The following is a 20,888-nucleotide window of genomic DNA, read 5'->3' as shown; positions in this document are numbered from 1 at the left end:
CTCAGACATGCAGTTTTTAAAAGAAATGTGTCAGCAGTCTGGGGATTATGCTTTTTGCTAATCACTGAAAGACCCAACCTGCCTGGCATGTCTTTAGTTTGACAATGCAGTGCTCCGAGCAAAAGTCCTTTTCCCATTTAGATGCTTATTTTGATCTCCTTTCATTCTCTTTGTATGAGTACAATCAGATGTATTAACTATTAACTTCATGCTCTGCTGAGTTACAAGATTGTCATATGCAAATAAAACACGACTTAGCAGGAAAACTCAAAAGGTCGGACTAATTTCAAAGCCTTGTTCAAGTGACGTAGATCAAACAGACTCTTCATCACTCATCTAGATTTGCTCTTCTGAGACATGTGCATAGGAAGATGGAACAATTTATTGTACTTTTGAAGCATTCAATTCAGCGAGCATTCACACTCTTAATCTTGCTTCCGCATACCGAAAACACCTAATAGTCTACATGTTAGATATTTAGTATAGTCAAATATTAGGATATCTTTCCTTAACATTTTTACCAGGTAAGTTTTACTTTTATGCTGCCTTATCTGTTTGCCTATTAAATGTACTGTCGCTGAGTTTGCTTACGTGTAAGCAAAGCACAACATGTGGGATGAGAGTGATGGATTCCTAGTATCATTGGCAGTTATGTGTAGCGTGCCTATAACCACAATTCCCCAGCCACAGCTTATTGCAGGGTGAAGCTGAGCGAGATATACTTTGAGGCTGGCACGAAGCCACTGGACTACGTAATAATTCATTGGCCAAAAAGCCCTCCGTGTACTCACTGTGCAATATTTATACCTGACTGAATGTATTTCTTCAGCTACATCACTGCACCGGATCAGGTCAGGGATTTACTCCTCTCAGAGCAGGCTTTAGCATTTCAGACCTTGTTTAAATTTGGGAAATAACACTGAGAATTTGCTCCTGATCACATTATGGCTGCTTGGAAGTTATGGATAAGAATCCAGTGCCCATTCAGTGATTTTAACTCTTATTAATTAATAAATTCAAATGTTTTATTGCTTTAATGTAAGTCTATTTCAACCGATGCATTAATCTGGCAGTAAAGCTACATTACAGAGATCATCATTGGATGATTTTGGCAGTGCAAAAACCCTTTCTTATTTGAGAACATTTCATGACCTTAAAAAACATTCTTCCTGTGATATGTCTGGTTGAGCATGGACTGATCTCACATACTCTATCATCACTACCTCACCAAAACAACTCAACTTTCAGAGGAGTCTTTGCAAAGGGTCTGTCTGTCGTTTGTTCTTTCTTTATAGTTTTTTCTTATATTTCTTCCATTGTGTTTCTCTGTGTTGTTTCATCACTAATTCATTTTTGACTTTTTCAGAAAGATTTCACATAACAAATTCATTTTTTCAAACTTCTTATGCCGTCGAGGCTTAATGGGACACATGAAAACAATTCAGCTATTCCGCCTTAAGAAAACACAAGAAACTTGGAAAAAAATGGACCAGACGCAGTGAATATTGTGATTTTCATTTGTGATTTTGCTTTAATTAGTATCACATATTTAGTTTGCAAGTGTCTGTCAGTTATGATCTGACACTGATATTATGTGACTATTCTTCCATTAAATGCATCCCTACTAGCATTAATTCATTATGACTATGTCATGTCTGGGTAATTATGTAAATATGGCAGGAGCAAAGGAGGTGACATTGTTATTGAGGTAAGTTTGCACAGTGAAATCAGGGTAGACAATCCAAGGCAGGAATTTAGTGTGGACCAACTTTGACACAGGAGATTCTGCTTGTTTCCATTTTCAGACTATGTTCATTTTAACTAACTCTTCTTGAGTAAGACAGTAGTAACATGTCTCAAAAAAGGTGGGGACAAAAAAATCAGAAGTGCTAAAAGGAAATACCTGAGGGAACATGTTGCTATTAAATAACTGACTACAGGTCAGTAACATTATTTAGCTTAAAAAGAGAACCTCAGTAATCTGCAAAATACTGCGTCTACGGATTTTGGAGCAATTTCAGATAAAAAGTTCAGCAATGTAAAATCGTGAAGACTACATCTACAGTAAATGACAGCATCAAAAGATCCAGGGAATCCAGGGATCGAGGGATTTATTCTGTCACTGATATCACTGCATAGACACAGGAACACTTCATTGTCTATGAACACAGTTCATCATACCATCCATAAATGAAGTCAAAAGCTCTTTCATGAAATGAAGAACCCATATGTTAACATGATGTAGCAAGGCTGCTGTCTTCTCTGGGCCAAAGCTCATTCAATAGACTGAGGCAAAGAGGAAAACTGTTCTGGGGTCAAACAAATTGAAATTTAGTTTTTTGCTTTCTCTGGACAAAGGAGAAGAGAGCCCATCTTGCTTGTTATTTGCACTGAGTTAAAAAAAGGTACATACAAATTTTGGAGCAACATACGCTCATATGACGGCATTGAATATTTCAGCAAGGCGATGTTAAACCACATACTGAATCCATGATAACAGCATGGCTTTATAGTAGAAGTGTCTGGTTGTTGGACTGGCCTGTATGCAGTCCAGACCTTTCATCAATATAAACCATTTGGCAAAGAAAACCTAAGACCATTAAGCTAAATAAGACATTCCTCTCCCAAAAGGAGCCACTGGTCTCCTTGGTTCTCTGACATTAACAGACTTTTGTAAAAAAGAAAGAGGGGATGCTACACACAGTGGTAAACCTGGGCCTTTTTCTGTTGTCTCCATCAAATTCAAGATGAGACAATATTTTTCATGAAACAGTGAAATGTCTCACTTTCACTTTATTTCATGTGTTCCATGTTCTAATATGAATACAATATATTTTTAAGTTTTACAAAACATTTAATTACATGCACTACATAGTACATGCTTTTGGCATTAATAAAATCAAAATGATGTTTTTTTTTAGACAAATTATGCTGATTACAACTCAGTGTTTTCATCAAAAATACAACTTCTATTTTCTATCATTGCTTAGGTTGAGCTTAATATAGAAGTCCTTGTCTGAAGAAATCATCTGCCTTATACTGAAAGTTGAGTTTGCTGAATTTAAAAGAAAGCACAACTTACCAAGAAATGAGGCTTTTCCGTTGGGTTCATGCAGGTGCCAACATGCTGCTCGCTGCTGTAGTTTCACCCCGCCAACACACCAGTGAAATTAATGCCCCCTTTGCCCCCCTAGGAGATGAGATGTCAACAGGATAAAGTTTTAAAAAAAATATACAGGTTAGAAAACAAATGAGAAAATTAACTGTGGGTTTCTATCAATAACAGCATGTCCATCAACCCTCATCAATACCTTATTTCCCTCGGCAAATTGGTAATTTGGAAGCAAAATATATCAATGGATGTATTTCTAATATTAGCATGGCTTTTTAATACACTGTTTTCAACAAAGCATTTGTGTATTTTCTGTGGTAGAGAACAGACTGATGATTTTATTTTCATGTTGCAAAAACACCTGAGAGTGGACATAAGACAAAAGGTGAAAGAGATAATATCCTTTTGTGAGTTGGCAAATTTAAGGTGACTCTTGCAAAAAATCTGAGATCTCGTGGCCTTCGCCACGTCTTATAAGCATTTGTACAATATTTGCCTTGTGTGCAGGCGATAGAGCAGTTTTAAGCTGGAATACAGTATTTGATTTGTGGTGCATTTGCAAGTCTTAATGTGTGCAGTGACCGCAAACTTAGTTGTTAAACTGAAATGTGTTATAGCTCTTTTGGCCTGCCTCCCTCTCATCAGCCGTGCCAAAGAAAACAGTGTACTGTGCCTGCCTGACATGTTACTCATGTGACCTCATGGAAGTACAAATCCCTTCAAGCGGTATAATAAATCATCGCAGCCAGGGTTGCCCCACAATATATTTTAGATGCTCACACACACACAGAAGAAAGGATGCCAGCCATAGACTAATATATCAAATTTGAGTTGTACTGAAACACAATTATGTCACATACCCTGACCTTTTGAGGGAGCAGGATGGACCAGTGGACAGTTAGGTCATACCGCACATCACAGTGGAAGACTTATGCTTAACCTCATTGGTGTCTATAACCATAGAAGTAGCCATTTATGTCAAAATACCTTTACCGGTGAAAAGATTGAACACAAATTTTGATATATACTTTTAGTAATACTGTATCAAAAATAATCTTACAACAAAGCAGTCAGGAACATTTTCAAATAGTTTTTTCTTTCTTTCTTTCCCCAACCTAATTCTTTTTTTTGTTTGTGTTCATTTAGAGATAATAGGTCATTTCACAGTTATTGTAAGCAGTTTTAGGAAGTAGACTTTGGGAAGTTTTTTTGGCTGCCAGACTTACTGCAACTTTAAACCAGGTCACTTGCTTCTGCGGTGAATTCTGCTTTATATAACACAACTATCTGACAGGTTTAGGGCACCTTTGTGCTCAGTCTTGGTAAAAATGCACTACACCATTTAACAAGCTCCTTTAACTGCTTCTTTATGAAAAGAAACTGCAAATTCATTTTAATTTTATGCCTTTGAGGTTTTTATAAAGGACATTCTGATGTCTTCCAACAGATGGAAAATGCATTTGTGACAAATCTGCTGCTGTCATTTACAATATTTCCATGTGAGTTCAACTCACTTATCTTCACTTAAGTTTTTTTTTTCCGTCCCACCAGAGTTGTTCTTGTCATCTTTTCTTTAAATCACTCTTCCACCTGTACCTCTTATAAATTTAGAAAAATGTTCAAAGGAAATGCCATATGGCATATATATAGTATGTGTGAAATATTCAGAGTAAAAAGAATGCATTTGCACTCACCAATTTGAAACACTTCTGAATATATCTGAGGCAGCGAATACGAATAAGAAATCAAAGCAAGGGGCCATTTTTCAAAAAGAACAACCCATGCATAATTTGATCTTAACCTACTCTTCCTGCAAGTGTATTTGATAAGTTCATAGAAAATCCATTGGACATTTACAAGAATCTTCTACTATTTGCTGGCCTCTACCCAGGGAACAGTTACTTGCAGCAACAAAAACGCTCCAATTACAGCTGTACCCGCAAGTCCTCTAGGGTAAACCACAGCACTGCTCATTGATCTGAAAAACACCACTGTGATACAGGGTAACTTCGTTCTAGTTCCAGAGGACATAAATTGCACTTTTAATGATCCCAACACTATTGCACTAATAATAAAAAAGACACTTTGAGACTGATTTATGGAAACATATTGTTCATGTGAACTTGCAAATGCAGATTTAAGTGGTATTTATTATGTGATAATGGAGCATATGGTAAATCGTATAATTGCATTCAGTAACAATATAATTTTAACACGGTGGATGTGCTTTCATTTGGTTCACCAATTGTGTCAACTTATTTCTATTTTTTTCTCAGGAATCATTCTGCTGCAGAAGCTGTGCATGTGTTCTCATACTGCCATAAAGTGCTGACAGCACCGGTCAGTCATCCAGTTAGATACTGTGAGAGGCGTGAGTGGGTGCATCATCATCACCATCATCTCCACACTGTTTGAGATTGGCAGACAGCAGCAGTAGAGATTCCTGTACTCCAGAGGGCACCATTAGCATGTTTTAGCCGTGTCATAATTTTGTACCAATACTTTCAGGGAAATAAGCATCCACTCAGGACAGTAACTGAACAACAGAATCGATTAAAGTGATCTGTGAATAGCACTGGTTAAAAGAGGGGACACAAACACAGCAAGTGACAAAAGCATTTACTTCTCTGCCTTTCTTTTACTTGTGCAACATTCAGCCTGGTTCAAAGAGGAAATCAAACTTACAGTAAACTGTTTGCGAAGCTGAAGTACTTCATCAAATCAAATACTAAAAGACATGTAGTCAAGAAACCAATTTACTGTGACCATACTATAGATCATGTTGAGACATGTATTCTTTCTCTCTCTTAATCCATACTAACACCATTTAGTTGTTTGATCTTTTCTTTGATTTGAGGGTTTATATGTTTAACCTTTTCATTTATTTTTATTTTTTTGTGAATTGACATTTGGTCATCAGTGGCTTTTCGTCAATATACAGAACAGCTATACAGAATAACTCATATTGAAGGGAGATTTTTATTTCAGGATTGTAAAATGTGGATCTTACCTGTTTGGAATAATTAGTGGCTATTGCTGCCTCAGACCAGAGTGATGAAAGAACAGAACTCCTCAGAATTTCCCTGCAAGGAAAGAGATAAAGAGGTGAGGATGTGACATGCTTTAGTGTGTTATATCATTGACCATTCGCCACAGAACACGAACAGAGACAAACATGAGCTGACACACACTTTATGGATTGCTGTTATCAGCCTAGTCCCATTTGGTGTGTAAACATGATTCATGTACTTTATTTTCCATTCTGCATAATAAGAGCTGCTAAAAATAGACTCCTGCAATAATGTTGACAAAATCTCCACCTCATACTGAAGACAGGATGTTTGGTTATGCCTGTTTGTATGAAATATTTTCTGACACCTACTTGTTTGACTGAAGGCTATGTTGTGTGCAAGAAAGCATGAATATGGGCCTGACGTTAGTCCATACTGATACACATCCATAGCTATTGAAAACCATGCTCAGTAATCGTTACAAATGCTTCTCAACACTTTTGAAAACACATGATTATCAACTGTCCTCCATGTTTTCTTAATTTACAGAAGTTAAAAAGCTCAGAATATCCTCCGTCACAACAGCAGCAGTGATTGACAGATCTGCATGAAAATGATGCTCATAATTGGATGTTGGACACCTGCTGCCCCCATGCAGCATCTTCAAAGCACTTCAAATGTGAATCGAGCTCGACTTTTTAGATTCTGCAATCTTACTTCTCATTTTTTTTCCTATATTGCCAAAGCACTTGCTATGCAAAAATCATATGTTTACTTTGGAGATCAAAGTTGTTCACTCCCTCCACGTCTTCAGTTTCCCTCGTTTTCTAAAATGGTCTCCTTTCATTATGCAAGCCAACAAAGAGAAGCGCCTCCTCATGCACCCCATTCCAAGCATACTGATTAATTAGCTTGTATAATTAGCTTAATGATTTAGAGAAACATGGCCATGACCACCCAAGAAGCTATGCTAATGGACCCCTGTCTACTGCAATTAAAATACCCATAATTTACCAATGGTGTGCTGGAACTCCAGATAACACATGTAAAAAGAGAAGAAAGTTGGTTCTGCAGTAATCTATGTAACATTGTGTCAGCCAACAGTCTAATTTAACAATGTGATGCACATTTGGAGTTTGTGTTGCAAGTCATGTGTTTACGTTGGATAATATTTTCCAGAAGTGCAGACACCACAGACCACAGACACCACTTATGAAGCGTTCTCATTTCCTGCTATGATGATTAATTTTGGCACAAGCAGTACAGTTGGTTATTTCTATCTTAAATTATATTTGGAATGTGATGCAAGATGCTGAAAGTGTGAAATCTGCTTTTAGCAATATAAGGAGCAAGTTTACAACTTCATATTGACTGCCAAATTATGCCAGTCTATATAAGTTCTGTCTCCCAGTTACAGGATGTTAACTTCCTCTCTGTGAGCACATGCTGTTAAGGGCATGAGTTAGGGCATGGAGTTGTGGACTTTACAGTTTTCATTAAATATGAGTCGAACCAGACAGTATCTCTGCTGTCTGACAGTAGCATCAGCATTCCTGGCCACACCTCAAACATAAATCGCCCATTTATGACCTTCCTCTGAACAGTAACCAACAGAGACACCGGCTCGTCTCATAAAACCACCAGAATGTTGAGATAGAGGTGAAACCATTACTTATCCAAACATGACCTCTAAAATGGCAGTCAAGTGGGAGCAGTTAAAAAAAAATCCTCATTTTCTTGCAAACTGTCTTTTTTTTTTTCCTTAGGCACAATGATTGAATGTTAAGAATATATCAGCCAGTCATAAATGACTGGTAATTCACTGCACACTTTGCTGCTGACAAAGCAGAGGAATTATGCTTTCATCAAACATGCACAAGCAACACAGGAAATGGACTGGTGTACAGAGAGTGCGTTATATCTTTATTGCTAGGCCAATGTTGAACTGGCTTCGGGGATGGCAGGGATTTCTGAATACTAAGGGTAACACTTTAATGATGTGCCGTATACGTTTTAAGAGAACGATTAGTGTGTAACTTCATAATTAATCATCTAAGTCATCTAACTTTTCTCTCCACCTGGTGATTGCAAGTTTTTATTCCGTAAGGACCTCAGCCATCACTTAATGTGAGAAATACTTTCACTCTTCGCTCAGTATCTATTTTCTGACATTGTCCATCTGCAGTGTGGCCTTGGAGCAGTGGGTTTAACCTGTCCTATTAAATTAAAACAAGGTCAGTGCAGAAAGGTCGGTGAGAATGTGAGATGACAATTGTGTTACCTTTAACAGAATCCAGAGCCCATGAATTGATGTTACACAGATAATAAATGAAAGTAAAACAGTAGAACAGGAATAATAAAATTAATCAATGAAAAAAAAAAAAAAGTGAACCCCATGTGCTTTAAAATAAATTATTAGAAGAGGAAAGACGTGAAGCAAAGACTTTCTGAATTATGTTGTTATTATCATTCTAAAAATGACAACAGCATTGCAATGCTCAAATTGTTTCAGCATTTCCAGTAGATACTATATGCCACTTTGCTTAAAATCTCTTTCATGAAACAATGTAAGGCAAATGAGTGTTTGGGATCTGCAGCACTCCCAAACACACTAATTACCATGCAGTTTTGATAACAGTCTGCCTGTGTCTGTGTCTGCATGTTGCCAGCAGGTGCGATGCTGTTAGCTTGTGTGAGCTAAACATCAGAGTCCCAACTATGACACCATTGTGTCAAAAACTCTGTGCTCAGCTCGTCAGCTCCAGTGCGCTGTGCCCAAAAAAGCAAGCTAAAAATGAGCATTTGGAAACGGATCAGCCTTTCACTTCCTTCTCTCTCTGTTCCTGTGGCACAAGGCAATGTTACTTTCAAATGTAGAATTACCTATATCCCACATCATAGAACCAAAGAAAAGGTGAGCTTTGGGTGTGAAGTGTTTTGATCTTTTAGATGAATTGGGCTGACAATGGCAGAATAAATTTGCCATTCATGTCATTCTTTGTGATACATTTCTTAAATTGACTTTAAAACCAGGTTTCACAGTTTGCTCACAAATGTGACTTGTCTTTGTGTATCACTGCTAAAACTGACCATTGGTATCCCCGTCTCTTTAATACTTGCTTCATCGAGTTCTATTTTCCTCACTCCTGTCTAAATGATGAAAAATTATCTATAATTAAATTATCTAAAGGTGATGAATATTTGAAATCTTTGCACATAGGCTGTTCAATTCCCCTCTTCAGCAGAGTTTCTATCGCACTCAAAACTTTTCCCCATGCAAAAAACGCTTATCCCCAAAGGCTACTATAATCTGCTCAGCATGCATGATGTTAATCTTTCAAATATCTCATCAACACAACAGGATAAGCAAGCTGTCAGGGCAAAGAAGGAGGGAGCAAGACAGTGTGAGTTAGACAGAGAGGAAAGAGGGGAGGTAGGGCAAAAGGAAGGAGCTATGAAGGACTAAGAATCAAAGGTTGAAGGGTGAGGGATCTGATGAGACGGTAAAACAAGCAATGAAAACACATTGAGACTAAAACAGAAGAGTTATGTAAAGAGAAGGAGAGATGAGGAGAAAGGATCGAAAGGTAGCTTTATTTGCCTTTGGCTCTCATAGGAAACTCTACACCACAACATGCCATACCATTTTCCCAGTCAGCTTTTAAAAAGGTGATAGCATTGATCATCTTCTTAAAAGACTGCTTTTTCCGTCAACGTATCACTTCATGTCACTTAGATGGCTGGATGAGTTTCCTTAAAAGGTTTCTCTTATGTCTGCAAGCTGTTAAATTGGCCAATGCATTCTTTTCTTCATTCATTTGGTAAGACTGCTTACAAACCTTAGAAGTGTCCGTCATATTGATTTACAGCAGCCGACTCTGTTTTTAGCTCAGATTTAATGAAGGGGAGGAGGGCGCAAAGTCAGAGAAAAAAATCTACTCAAAACCGTATTGAATTCTGCCCCATCCAAGGGCAAGGGGCATATTCACATGGATTGTGGTTCTTTGTGACTGGAAACACATTCATCAGTCAAAACCAGGTAATTCCATCCCATTCACTGCCTCCATGACATAAATTCTATTTCTATTGTCCTGAAGCTTCACTTATTTGATGCTTGCACCTCTAGGTTTCCCCAAGGAGGTACCATCTCAAACCTCAGGAGTACTGGGAGGAAGAATAAAGAAAATAGATTTTGTTCTGCAGATCGCTCGCATTTCCTCCACTATAAATCCAGTTGTCATAGCATAAATCTTTGGGAAGTTTGGGCCGCAGTGTGCCTCTGCTTATTAACCAACCAGGGATCAATTTATCACCTTTGAAGACAACAAATGTTGGTGCCAGGGGATCCTCTGTCCCTTTGATTTATAGTGTCAGGAACAAGCAGGGCTTTTTTGGGTCATGCAAATCCTTCTCAGCATAAGTACCAATCCTTTCTACCTACTCTTTGTTTTGAAATAATTTCTCTGGCAGTGAGAGGAAGAGTAGAATCTTTATGTACATCTGATACACCTGGAGGCCAGTATGGAAACAAGAGGGTAAACTTTATTAAGCAGCTGGTCATGATGATGCTATAGTGACAACAGATGTCATCTGTGGGAATTGCACACATTCTGAGATGGCTGTATCAGGGTTGCTGAATTTGACTTAATATGGATAATATTTGTCTCAGATCAAACATTGCTGTCAAGCAGTTATATGCCTTTACCACTAGTCTGTGCCATTGGTCCAGATAATTCTTCCCCTCGTCTGGTGACCTATTTTTTCCCACGTAAAGAGCTGCAGGAATGTGGCTGCCCCTCCTCACCTGTGGAAAGTGTCTACCCTTTTCAGCAGAGGAACTATAGTCAGGCTCCCGCCCTACTACTCGCTCATTTGTAATTGTCCTCATGTAAATGATGAGCTTGGGATTGTTGCTTGTGGGAAATGTAGTTCTTATGAAGTAGATTTGGCTCTGTTGAGGTTGATAGAGTGTTGTTGGCTCTGCACAGCAGTTACAAGGCAGGTTTGAAACATTGCGTCATAAATGCATTGTTTGTGTGCTTCAGATGCTATAAAAAGCAGAGCAAGGGGAAAGGCTTTGGTTTGATTCTGTGGTTACAAATGCACTTCTATGTCAGAACACTCTTTCAAACTGTGTGATTGGGGCTTAGCCATAGGTGTTTCTCGAAAAACATCTATCACTCTTTTAGGCAGCATTTCTGATATTCAAATTTGAATTTCACCCTCCTCTGGTATCAATCCAAACTCTATGCATTTTCCTTTTTTGTCCTACATCTTAACTACAGGCTTTGGGCAGGCTCCACTTCACAACTCACTTGCCTCTGTCTTGGCTCTTGTCCACACTCATCCCTCCTCATAACAAATGAGCCTGCACCGGCCAGCATATTTCTCCAACACCTACCTGCGAGCCCTTCTACATGTTTGTCATCTTCCTCTCCTCTCCACATTCAGACCCTATCCTTTTTTCCTTTTCTGTTTAGGCACACGAGCCTTTCTTGTGGCAAAGAGCAAACGGTGGGACTCACCGTTTGCTGAGTGGGTGGTGGGGAGCGGAGGAGGAAAGAGAAGAAACAGAAAGACTCCGAAGGAGGAGGGAGAAAAATAGTTATCTAACAGGATCAACAGGGAACAACGGAATGGAGAGAACTTAAAATACACATGTCATGAGCTCTCTTAAAAAAGGAGGGGATGAGTAACAATGGCTGAATCACTCTTGAGATTTTCTGTCTTTATACAATATGCCCCTTCCCTCCTTCCTCTGTCCTTATACTACATGTGTCTCTTTCACTCTCCTTTAATCATACCCTTTAGAGCCTCATCTTCACTTACTGGCCAGGGAATTAGATAGATCTCTGAGGAGTCATGTTAGTAATAGAGGGGGGGGGGGGGGGGGGTGTAATTAACAAAGAAAAGAAAAGGTATTCACTTCAACTGTTCTGTATCTATTTGCAAAGGGGGGAAAAAACATGAACAGATGTAAAAAAAAGTTTATTTTCAGCAAGGCCAAACAATTTCCTTAGATACCTATGCTGCTATGTCTGTGTTTGTGTACTGAGATGTTGACAGCAAATAAGAACAAATGCCCTTCCCCTGAGCCCTACCATATGAAAGTCAGAAAGGTACAACAATATGACAAATTTTCTGGGCGGATCGAACTTCCAGAGAGAATAGCTCTTCAGCCGATCGGCTTGTCTTGCCAGCTTCCCTGCCTTTCTGACTTGCAGTGATAGCAGCCGTCTGGCAGTTTGGCTGAAAACAAACGCGCTCACACACAGACATGCTCCTTTGCATACAGGTGTGGGAGCATGCCAGATTTAGAAGAAATACGAACAAACCCTCCTCTGTTGAAAACCATCAAACAACCAAAACAGATAGACACAAATGGGCTTCTTTGACTGCCTAAAAGAAGACATTGTTGTTCAGACTGTGACAGCTGGCAACATCTCAAATTGATTTTTTAATGCCGCCACGTAATGTGTAAATGCTTTCAATGTAAAGATTCCACTTATCTGTAGATGAAGTCCTCGGAGTTGCTGCTACTCTTTTTATTTTACAAACGTGATGGTAATGCCAATTTCAGCTTTTGTAAATCGTCCATCATTTGAATATTTTACATATAGCCGGTGCTTCTTTGGCAGTCATTCCTTTTGAAAAATTGCATCTTAAAAATATGGAGGGAGGGAAGTAAGTATATAAATGAAAAAAATTTGAAAAGAGGATGTGTATGTGTGTTTATGTACTCCGTTCTTCTCCTCAGCAAGAGGTATCATGTCCTTGATAGTTATGTAAGTGATGAATTTTAATGATGGTAAGATCATGGCAGTGCACAGAAAATAATGACGACTTGGCTGCCTGGTAAATTGACTACGAGATTTGTCTTTTGGTGCTGACTCTCCAAAGAGAGGACTTAAGGAGCTTCTGGGATTTGAAAGTTAAAAGATAAAGGCGCTCTTACACTGGGGATATGTGTGTGCATCAATTTTCTGCTCTGTGCCATAGCAAGAATTATCAGGCTGTCAGGAAAAAAAAAAAAAACAACTCACGGAATAACTCAACGGCATTATCAGTTGTTTACAATAGCAAAGAAGAGTGTAGGAAGAAGAAAAAAAGAGAGAAAAGAGCATTCTCAGATGAAGGAATGTTTAAAATAAAACTTCAGAGTGACCAGACGGTGCAGTGACATATTCTGAATTCTCACTGACACACTCCTGATGTGTGACGACAAGGGACAGATGGGAGAAGCAGAGAGAGAAATGCATGTAAAGGCAAATGAGATTTAGGGACTGTTTGAGGGAAGATTACAGGAAGAAAAGATGGAGAATGAAAGCAAAAAGAAAATCAACAGAATCTCCACATGCCTTGAAATTTATTTAAAGTGCCTTTTGGCAAGGCACGCTAACACCTCCACTAAAGCGATTCTGTGGCAAACAGTAAAGTGCCAGGCTCCCAGGTTTTATAAGTGTGAATGAATATTACCCATTATCAATGTGCATCCACTTCCTGTCAACAAAAATGTGTTCACTTGTCTTATCTCATAAAGGATTAGGTTTTAAAGAGTGAAAAAGGAGCAACTGGAAGCAGTGAAGAGAAGAAAAAATAGTACCATGAATACAAAAGGGTGAGAAAATTGAAAACAATAGATTACATGAGATTCATTTTAGCTTGAGATACAGTGTAGAACCAGCATTTACTCCAGAGAGGACAGTAAGGTCAAGGACAACATGCCTCCAATGACTGTAGCTGATCTGAGACTTGTGATGGAGTAAGACGCATCACCACTTGATGGACAGAATATTAAAGAGCGTGTTGTCAGTAGGAGGTGGGAGAAAGCCAAGGAATAGGAAAGGGAGGAAAGACAGTATGTAGTGGAATATTAAACCAAGAGGTGTAACCTGAAAGTGGTACAGCTAAACAGACACAGCCAAGAGAGGAAGAGGCAGAGGAGAAGAAGAAGGGAAACTGTGAATGAATATTAGGGAGAGAGGCTATTCACATGGTGTTGATATGGATGAAGGGTGGAGGGATGGAAGGTGGGGAAAGAAGAGACGGTCTAAAAGTAAGGGGAGTGTGCAAAAGAGAGATAGCAGTTCCTGCTCTCCTCTGGGGAGCTTTGAAAAAATAAAAAGACAGGTGAGACAGAGTAAATGAACGAGAATGGTAAGGGGGAGTAAAGAACCGAATAGAACAATTTTGAAGAAGGGCGGAGATAGAAATAAAGACTGAAGAGGAGACATCACAAACAAGTCCAAACTATCGCACCAGAACACACTTATCTCCCAAAGAGCAGACAGTACATTATCGCCACCGGCACTAAAAATGGCCTGAATCATCAATAAATGAAATCCGGTGCAGGTAAACATGACACAGAGAAGTTAGTGCTGAAAAAGGAAGCTCGATGGTGAGAGGACATGGCTGTGAGGCCGATTTCTCATTATTTGCCATGAGTCTGTTACCTACGACGTGTCCATTTGAACATCTAATTAATACAGATAGCTAAAGGCCAAACCTGATGAAATACCATGATGAGGGATTAGCTGGAATAACAAACTCTCTGACCAACATAACTTTGTTTCTTCGATAAGGTGGCAGAGGGAGGAGGGGAGAAGTATTTCTGGATCGCTTAAGTCTTTCTCCTTCTTTTTTTTTTCCCTGAGTCTCTCTCTCCTCCTACCTCCACTTCAGTGTCCTTAATGCAGACTGCTTGTGCCCCCATTCTCCAAGTTTCCCTCCCCTCAGTTGCTGAGTGCTGTCCTAATTCCATTCTGATAGATGGAGAGGAGAAGAGGCTCATTAAAAATGTCTCTGCTGATTGTGCTGCTGATGTTTCTTTTTTTTTTTTATTTTCAGGCATGTCTGTTTGCTACTCAAGTTTTTTTCTGCTCTATCTTATTCTTCATTCAGTTTATTTATTGATACAAATATAACATTGTATTTTAAGAGAAAAAGTGAGAGAACAGGGATTGCTTAAGAGAAATAGGTGAGGGTCTGTTATGAGAAGGATACAAATAACAACTTACTTTTCTTATCACACATTTCAATATCCTTATGGCTCATTTGCGGAAGAGTTCACATGAGTCATATTAAAAGGTATAAGTGGTTGTTTTCATGGGGAATAAAGTATTGGAAGTATTTCTTCACTTTCCATTTCGATATGTTCCCTCTTTTTTTTTTATAAATTTTTTTTACGAGCAGCCTTCTTTGTTTTCTTGCTCGGTTCAGGCCTTGCATTAAAACCCTTCCTTCACAGTAAGAGAAGTCCCCGCGTGCAGGAAAAAACATACTCTGCTACACCTCAAAAAAAAAAAAATTTCACTCAGATTCCTAAAAAGTTGGGATGCTGTGAAGTGAAAATAATAACAGAATGCAATGACTTGCGAATCTCAAAAACTGAAAATGTATAAAATATAACCTAGAAAACAATTTCCAATGTTGTGTGAGATATTTTACTATTTCATGAAAAAAAAAATAGTAGCTAACCCATCTCTGCCACTCCAAGGGGCTTTTTTTTAATGCCCGGTCATGTTACCGACCTAGTGCCAATTAACCTAAATTGTTGCAACATTCCTCCAGCTGATCCACCACTTACTTTTCCATCCTTTTCGTTGCCCCCATCCTAACCTTTTGAGACATGTTGCTGCCATCAAATTCAAGATGAGCTAACATTTTTCATAAATTAGTCAAATGTCTCACGTTTCACTTTTGATCTGTTTTCTGTCTTCTATAGTGATTAAAATAATGACTTGCAAATACATTGCATTCTGTTTTTAATGACATTTTACGCAGTGTCTGATCCTTTATGGAATTGGGGTTGAATTTTTTCTCGTACAAATATCCTGCTCTTCAGTTTGAACCTTTCCTCTTGGTTCTTAATCTGCTCTCAGATTACATATCACAGATTATATAGACAGGGGACACTGGTTGGAAAAACACCTCCAATGAGGTAGTAATGGCAACGTCATATCTCGCAATCTGTTGAGTAGGATTTTTTTGACAGGGTTGTTACATGGCAATGCAAGAGCAAAAGGCAACAGTCTGAGAGTAGAATATAAAGGATGTAAAGGGACACACAGGGAAACCTGACGGCAATGAGAACAGCTCAAACCGTAGAGTAAACGTTTGTAGAACATTTGCGACTGTAACCAAAGACCTAAGGTGCAGCACAGCATATATGGATGCAAGTTCAAACTTTCTGAGAGTAAGGGCAGCATTTTGAAGGAAAGTACAATATCTCAATGTGAAAACAAGGAACCTTGCAGTTTCCCCTGCCCATTTTATTAGGCTAATCTGATATTTAAACTGGTGGCACACAAATACAGTCTATCAGCATGTTTCTCCATTTACAAACCTTCAAAGCAGTTTATAAGTTGTGATTCTGTGGACGTTAACAAATGTAGATGACAGTGAATAAAGTCCTATTTTCTAATGTGGACATGCCTACAAAGTCTATGCAGGGAGGGGTAAAATAATACGAGGAAAAATACTTTGATGCATAGAAATGTAAGTTATTCAAAGCCATAAGATAGTAAACGCTGGTTAACTTCTGCCTATGACAAAGTTGATGCTTAAAAGGATTTTAAAATGCCAACACTGACGTCACAACAAATCTCTGTTGTTTTCTGAAGCCATCTGTATTTTGAAAGCCTGTGACAAACATAATTTGTGCTTTGGTTGTTGGCATTTTTAATAGCTGATTTGCAGTGCTGACAGGTTTAGTTACAACCATCACTGACACGGTGGCTGGGTTTGAGAAAATGTAACTAGAAGCCTGTTTCTCTCCATCGTGCATCAAAGGCTGCGGTTTTGTTAATTTCTCTGCTGCTCGCCATCAGAATCACTGATAAATCCCAGCCTTCGTTTACAGAAAGTAATCCAGTGTCTTGGATTTATCAGGTCAACGTTCCTAAAGAAAGATGCAAAATCAGAAACTGTAATAAAGAACAAATCTAGTATTTCTTGTGCTTTTAAATTCACCTTAATCATAACTTAATCTCTAATATTTTAGTTTTTATGATGACATTTTTTTTCAAATCAAATATTCTTATATTATCGGGAGAGATGAATAATAAGTGGAACAAGAATGCTTTGTCTTTTGCGCTTGACAAAGGGCAAAAGCAAAGCTGACCTTTAAATGACTTAACGTGACATACTTAATCAATTTTAGATGTAATTCAAAAGTGTTACATTCAATCAAAGTTACCAGCATGAAAGTGTGAATATGGTGTGACTATCACCCCTACCACCCTTTTACAATTTCAAAGAAATTACAGGGTTTGAACTAATTACCAAACACACAGAAGATTCATTTTGTCAGAGAAAACTGTATCCCCAAACTGACCAGCAGTTTTGTAGTACAAAGAAAGATACTGGCATTTATCATATTTAACATGACATATTTCTCCTGTTATGCTGCAATATTCAAAGGTAATATTGCCCCTTGACACACACATAATAAATACATATTGTATGAAGGTAGTATTTGTGACACTTTAGCTAATCAAATTAAATCTGATGGAAAGGTAACTATCATAAAAATCATTGTATTTTTTTTCTATTTTGCTAGGTTAGTGTTCTTTCATACTTCCATTGTTATGTTTGATTTATCATATAGCAAATAGTTATCAAGGTAAGTCATTGAGTTCTTTGAGAGAAAACGTATTTTAAAACTATATTGATACTGGAGCTACAAACCCCAATTCCAATGAAGTTGGTAGATTGTGTAAAACATAAATAAAAACAGAATACAATGATTTGCAAATCCTTTTCAACCAATATTTAATCGAATACACTAAAAAGACAGCTGGGAACATGTTTACCACTGTGTTACACCTCTCCTTTTAACAACACTCAATAAGTGTTAAGGAACTGAGGACACTAATTGTTGAAGAGCTCGTTCCCATTCTTGCATGATGCACGCCTTCTGCCGTTCAATAGTCCAGGGTCTCCATTTTCGTATTTTGCACCTAATAATCTAATGCTTCATAATAATTTTCAATAGGATAGAGGTCTGGACTGCAGGCAGGCCAGACGAGTACCTGCTACGCTGTTGTGACTGTGCAGAATGTGGCTTGGCATTGTTTTGCTGAAATAAGCAGAAATGTCCCAGAAAAATGCGATGTTTGGATGGCACCATATGTTGCTCCTAGACCTATATGAATGGTGCCTTCAGATGTGCAAGCTACGCAGTCAAAATGAGTGAATATTTGCAAAAAACAATAAAACTTATCAGTTTGAACATGAAGTATTGTGTCTTTGTAGTGTAATGAATTAAATTTAGGTTGAAAAGGATTTGCAAATCATTGCATTCAGCTTTTATTTACATTTTACGCAATGTCCAACCCTCATGGGAAGTGGGCTTTGTAGATATATTAATACAGATTATGAATGTAAATTAACTCTGGATTTCTTTTTTTTTTCTGATAGCATATCACTCAATCTAACACACAGCATAACCCTTTCTACATCTAATTCTGTATAATTTGTATAAATAGCTTTCAATCCCCCGCATCCTCCTGCAGGAGATTCAGCATGCATAACAATCTTACACCTAAAGGCTCTGGAGCACAGATGTAATCTCACACATGTCACTGCTGGGTGCAAGCATTTTTTTGTAGCAATCATTAGGCCATGAATGATATGCATCTATTAAAATATATAAATGCTTGCCACTTGCATGCAGTTTGAAAATATGACTGGAGCTTAGGTTACGCACAACACATAAGGTTAAAAGGACTGTTTCATGTCTTTATCTGACAGTTTTTGATGCCCCCACCCTTGTCTTGATAAATTTACCAATCTTTTGTCATCGGTGATTTAGTACATCTAAATATCTCTATGTATGACTTGAAGCAAACAATTGAGTCTTCGCTTCAGCATCAGCTGATCTTTTCCACAGTTTGGTTCACTTTCACACTCTGAGATTACTTTTTTTTGGGGGGTTGTTCCTGTTCTTCACTGTGCGCACAATGCTGCCAATTAGTTAATGGCGCACACAGAGCTGAGAATCCAACCGTTTCGCTACCAATTTAATTCAGCACATTTGCTATTCAAAACTACAAAGAAAGTGTAGAAGTGCTCAATAAGCCTAGCACATATATGATTATGGCTAGGCATGTGACAGTGATGGAGACTGTTTTGGACTGCCTGCTCAAAACGTATGTACTTGGAAACAATTGTTTATTTCACCTGCATTTGACAGCGAAAGTAGCTGTGTGAATATGAATTGAAGCACAGCAACAGAAGGCAGCCAGTAGCGGGATGTGTTTTAAATCAAGCCTGCTTTAATGGTTGTGTGGAGTTCAGGCAGCCAAAAGCCTTCAGAAGCATAACAGTTATCATACTGTGCAATTATGCAGCACAGACACACTCCAACACAAAAAGAAAAAGAAAAAAAAACATTAGTAAATAACTCTAAGGCATGATTTCTGTTCCGGTCGCTGTAGTTATATTAAAACTGAAAGCTTTATGAAGACTGTGAGCTGCACTGCAAGGTTTGACGGGGTTACAGGGTGGGCAAAGTTGTAAAGTGATGAAGTGCTTAGAGTGCAAAGAGCTTTAGCTACTGTCATGCCCAGTCCACAGATTTATCGATGACCCTTAATAAAACTGTAACATTTGATAAATTTGCTGAGTGGGTGATAAATAAAGCGACTTGATGTCTACAGTTCCAATGTGCTCTGTTATTGTAATAGCAGTGGGGCAAGTGTTTGTGGGGATGACAGCAAATGGAGGGTGTAGAGTGAGCTGCGTGCTTATTGCCTGGATGGCAGACCTAGTTAACAGCAGTAATGTATTCTTGAGCATCAAAGGCTTAAAGTTGAGAGTTCTAATGCAGTTCGTCACTATTGATTTTGAACGAAGAGCAGCTTCCCATGTTCATTATAAGGGAGCTCTCAGCCCTTACTTTAGGCAGTGAGGCCACTGCACAAACAACGGGGAGCTCAGGGTGAGCATGCTTTGTTGTTTAGAACAAAAATTAGTTTCAATCTGTGCTGTTTTGCATTTACTGGCTATAAGGAAGAAGCCATTGCTAATGAATACCATCCAAATGACTTGAGTCCCTAGGGCTCTTTCACAATTAATACACATTTTAAAAGAGCATAGAGAAACGGGAGGATTTGCTGCTTTTCTCAGACTGGTCTTTCGGGGAGAAAGCCCTTTTTGGCTTTGGGTCAACAAAATTGCAAAAACAGCTCAAACTTATTTCGTTGTATGAGCAAACTGTGGTTAAGTCATTCAGTATGACCCTTCTTAAAAATTCTGCAGTTGAATGTAGTTGTTTTATGTTGTTTTGTTAAACTTAATACAGTAAAAATACACCACATGTGAAAAGTAGGTGCGGTCATATTAATTATTAGTTATTCTGTTTTACATCTGAAAAATTTTGTGTGCTCCATCAAACATCAGATGTGTCTAAACTGCACAACAGATCTCAGACGGTGCTTGAACAGATGGATTATTATTTACAGTTGACTTGGACAGCATTAGACAGGCAGACGAATAAACATCAGTGTTGGCAATCAATATCACTGAGTGTCTGCTTTAGTAACATGCTCTTCTGCTTTGCATTCTCCACACACTATCAGAATAGTAACTACAGTTATGTGGTAGGAAAGGCAACAGTACATGGCTCAAAATAGGGCAAAATGGACCTCCAATGATCCTCACATGCTCTGAGTCCATCATCCTGCGATATGATCGGTGGTTAAAAAACAGAGCAGCACAGCTCATTCGCACTCTTGCATTTCTAACAATTCCATCATCCTTTT

At 38.4% G+C, this 20,888-nt stretch overlaps 1 protein-coding gene across 36 annotated transcripts in view; it reads right to left on the bottom strand.

The window, feature by feature from the left end:
* LOC140281575 (receptor-type tyrosine-protein phosphatase delta-like) overlaps positions 1 to 20,888 on the bottom strand; it is a 339,321-nt gene that overhangs the window by 201,698 nt on the left and 116,735 nt on the right. For all 36 annotated transcript variants that reach the window (XM_072376019.1, XM_072376023.1, XM_072376033.1 and 33 more), the window contains exons 5-6: positions 6,123 to 6,195; positions 3,083 to 3,190 (exon numbers count right to left, since the gene is read on the bottom strand). The gene's annotated coding sequence lies outside the window, so the exon portion shown is untranslated. The remainder of the gene's footprint in view (positions 1 to 3,082; positions 3,191 to 6,122; positions 6,196 to 20,888) is intronic.

Source organism: Leuresthes tenuis, unplaced genomic scaffold (assembly GCF_036924035.1).
Source record: "Leuresthes tenuis unplaced genomic scaffold, fLeuTen1.0.hap1 SCAF_22, whole genome shotgun sequence".
In the NCBI taxonomy this organism is placed as follows: Eukaryota; Metazoa; Chordata; class Actinopteri; order Atheriniformes; family Atherinopsidae; genus Leuresthes; species Leuresthes tenuis.
Note: the sequence above shows the minus strand (reverse complement) of the source record. Positions and strands in the feature narration are given on the sequence as shown.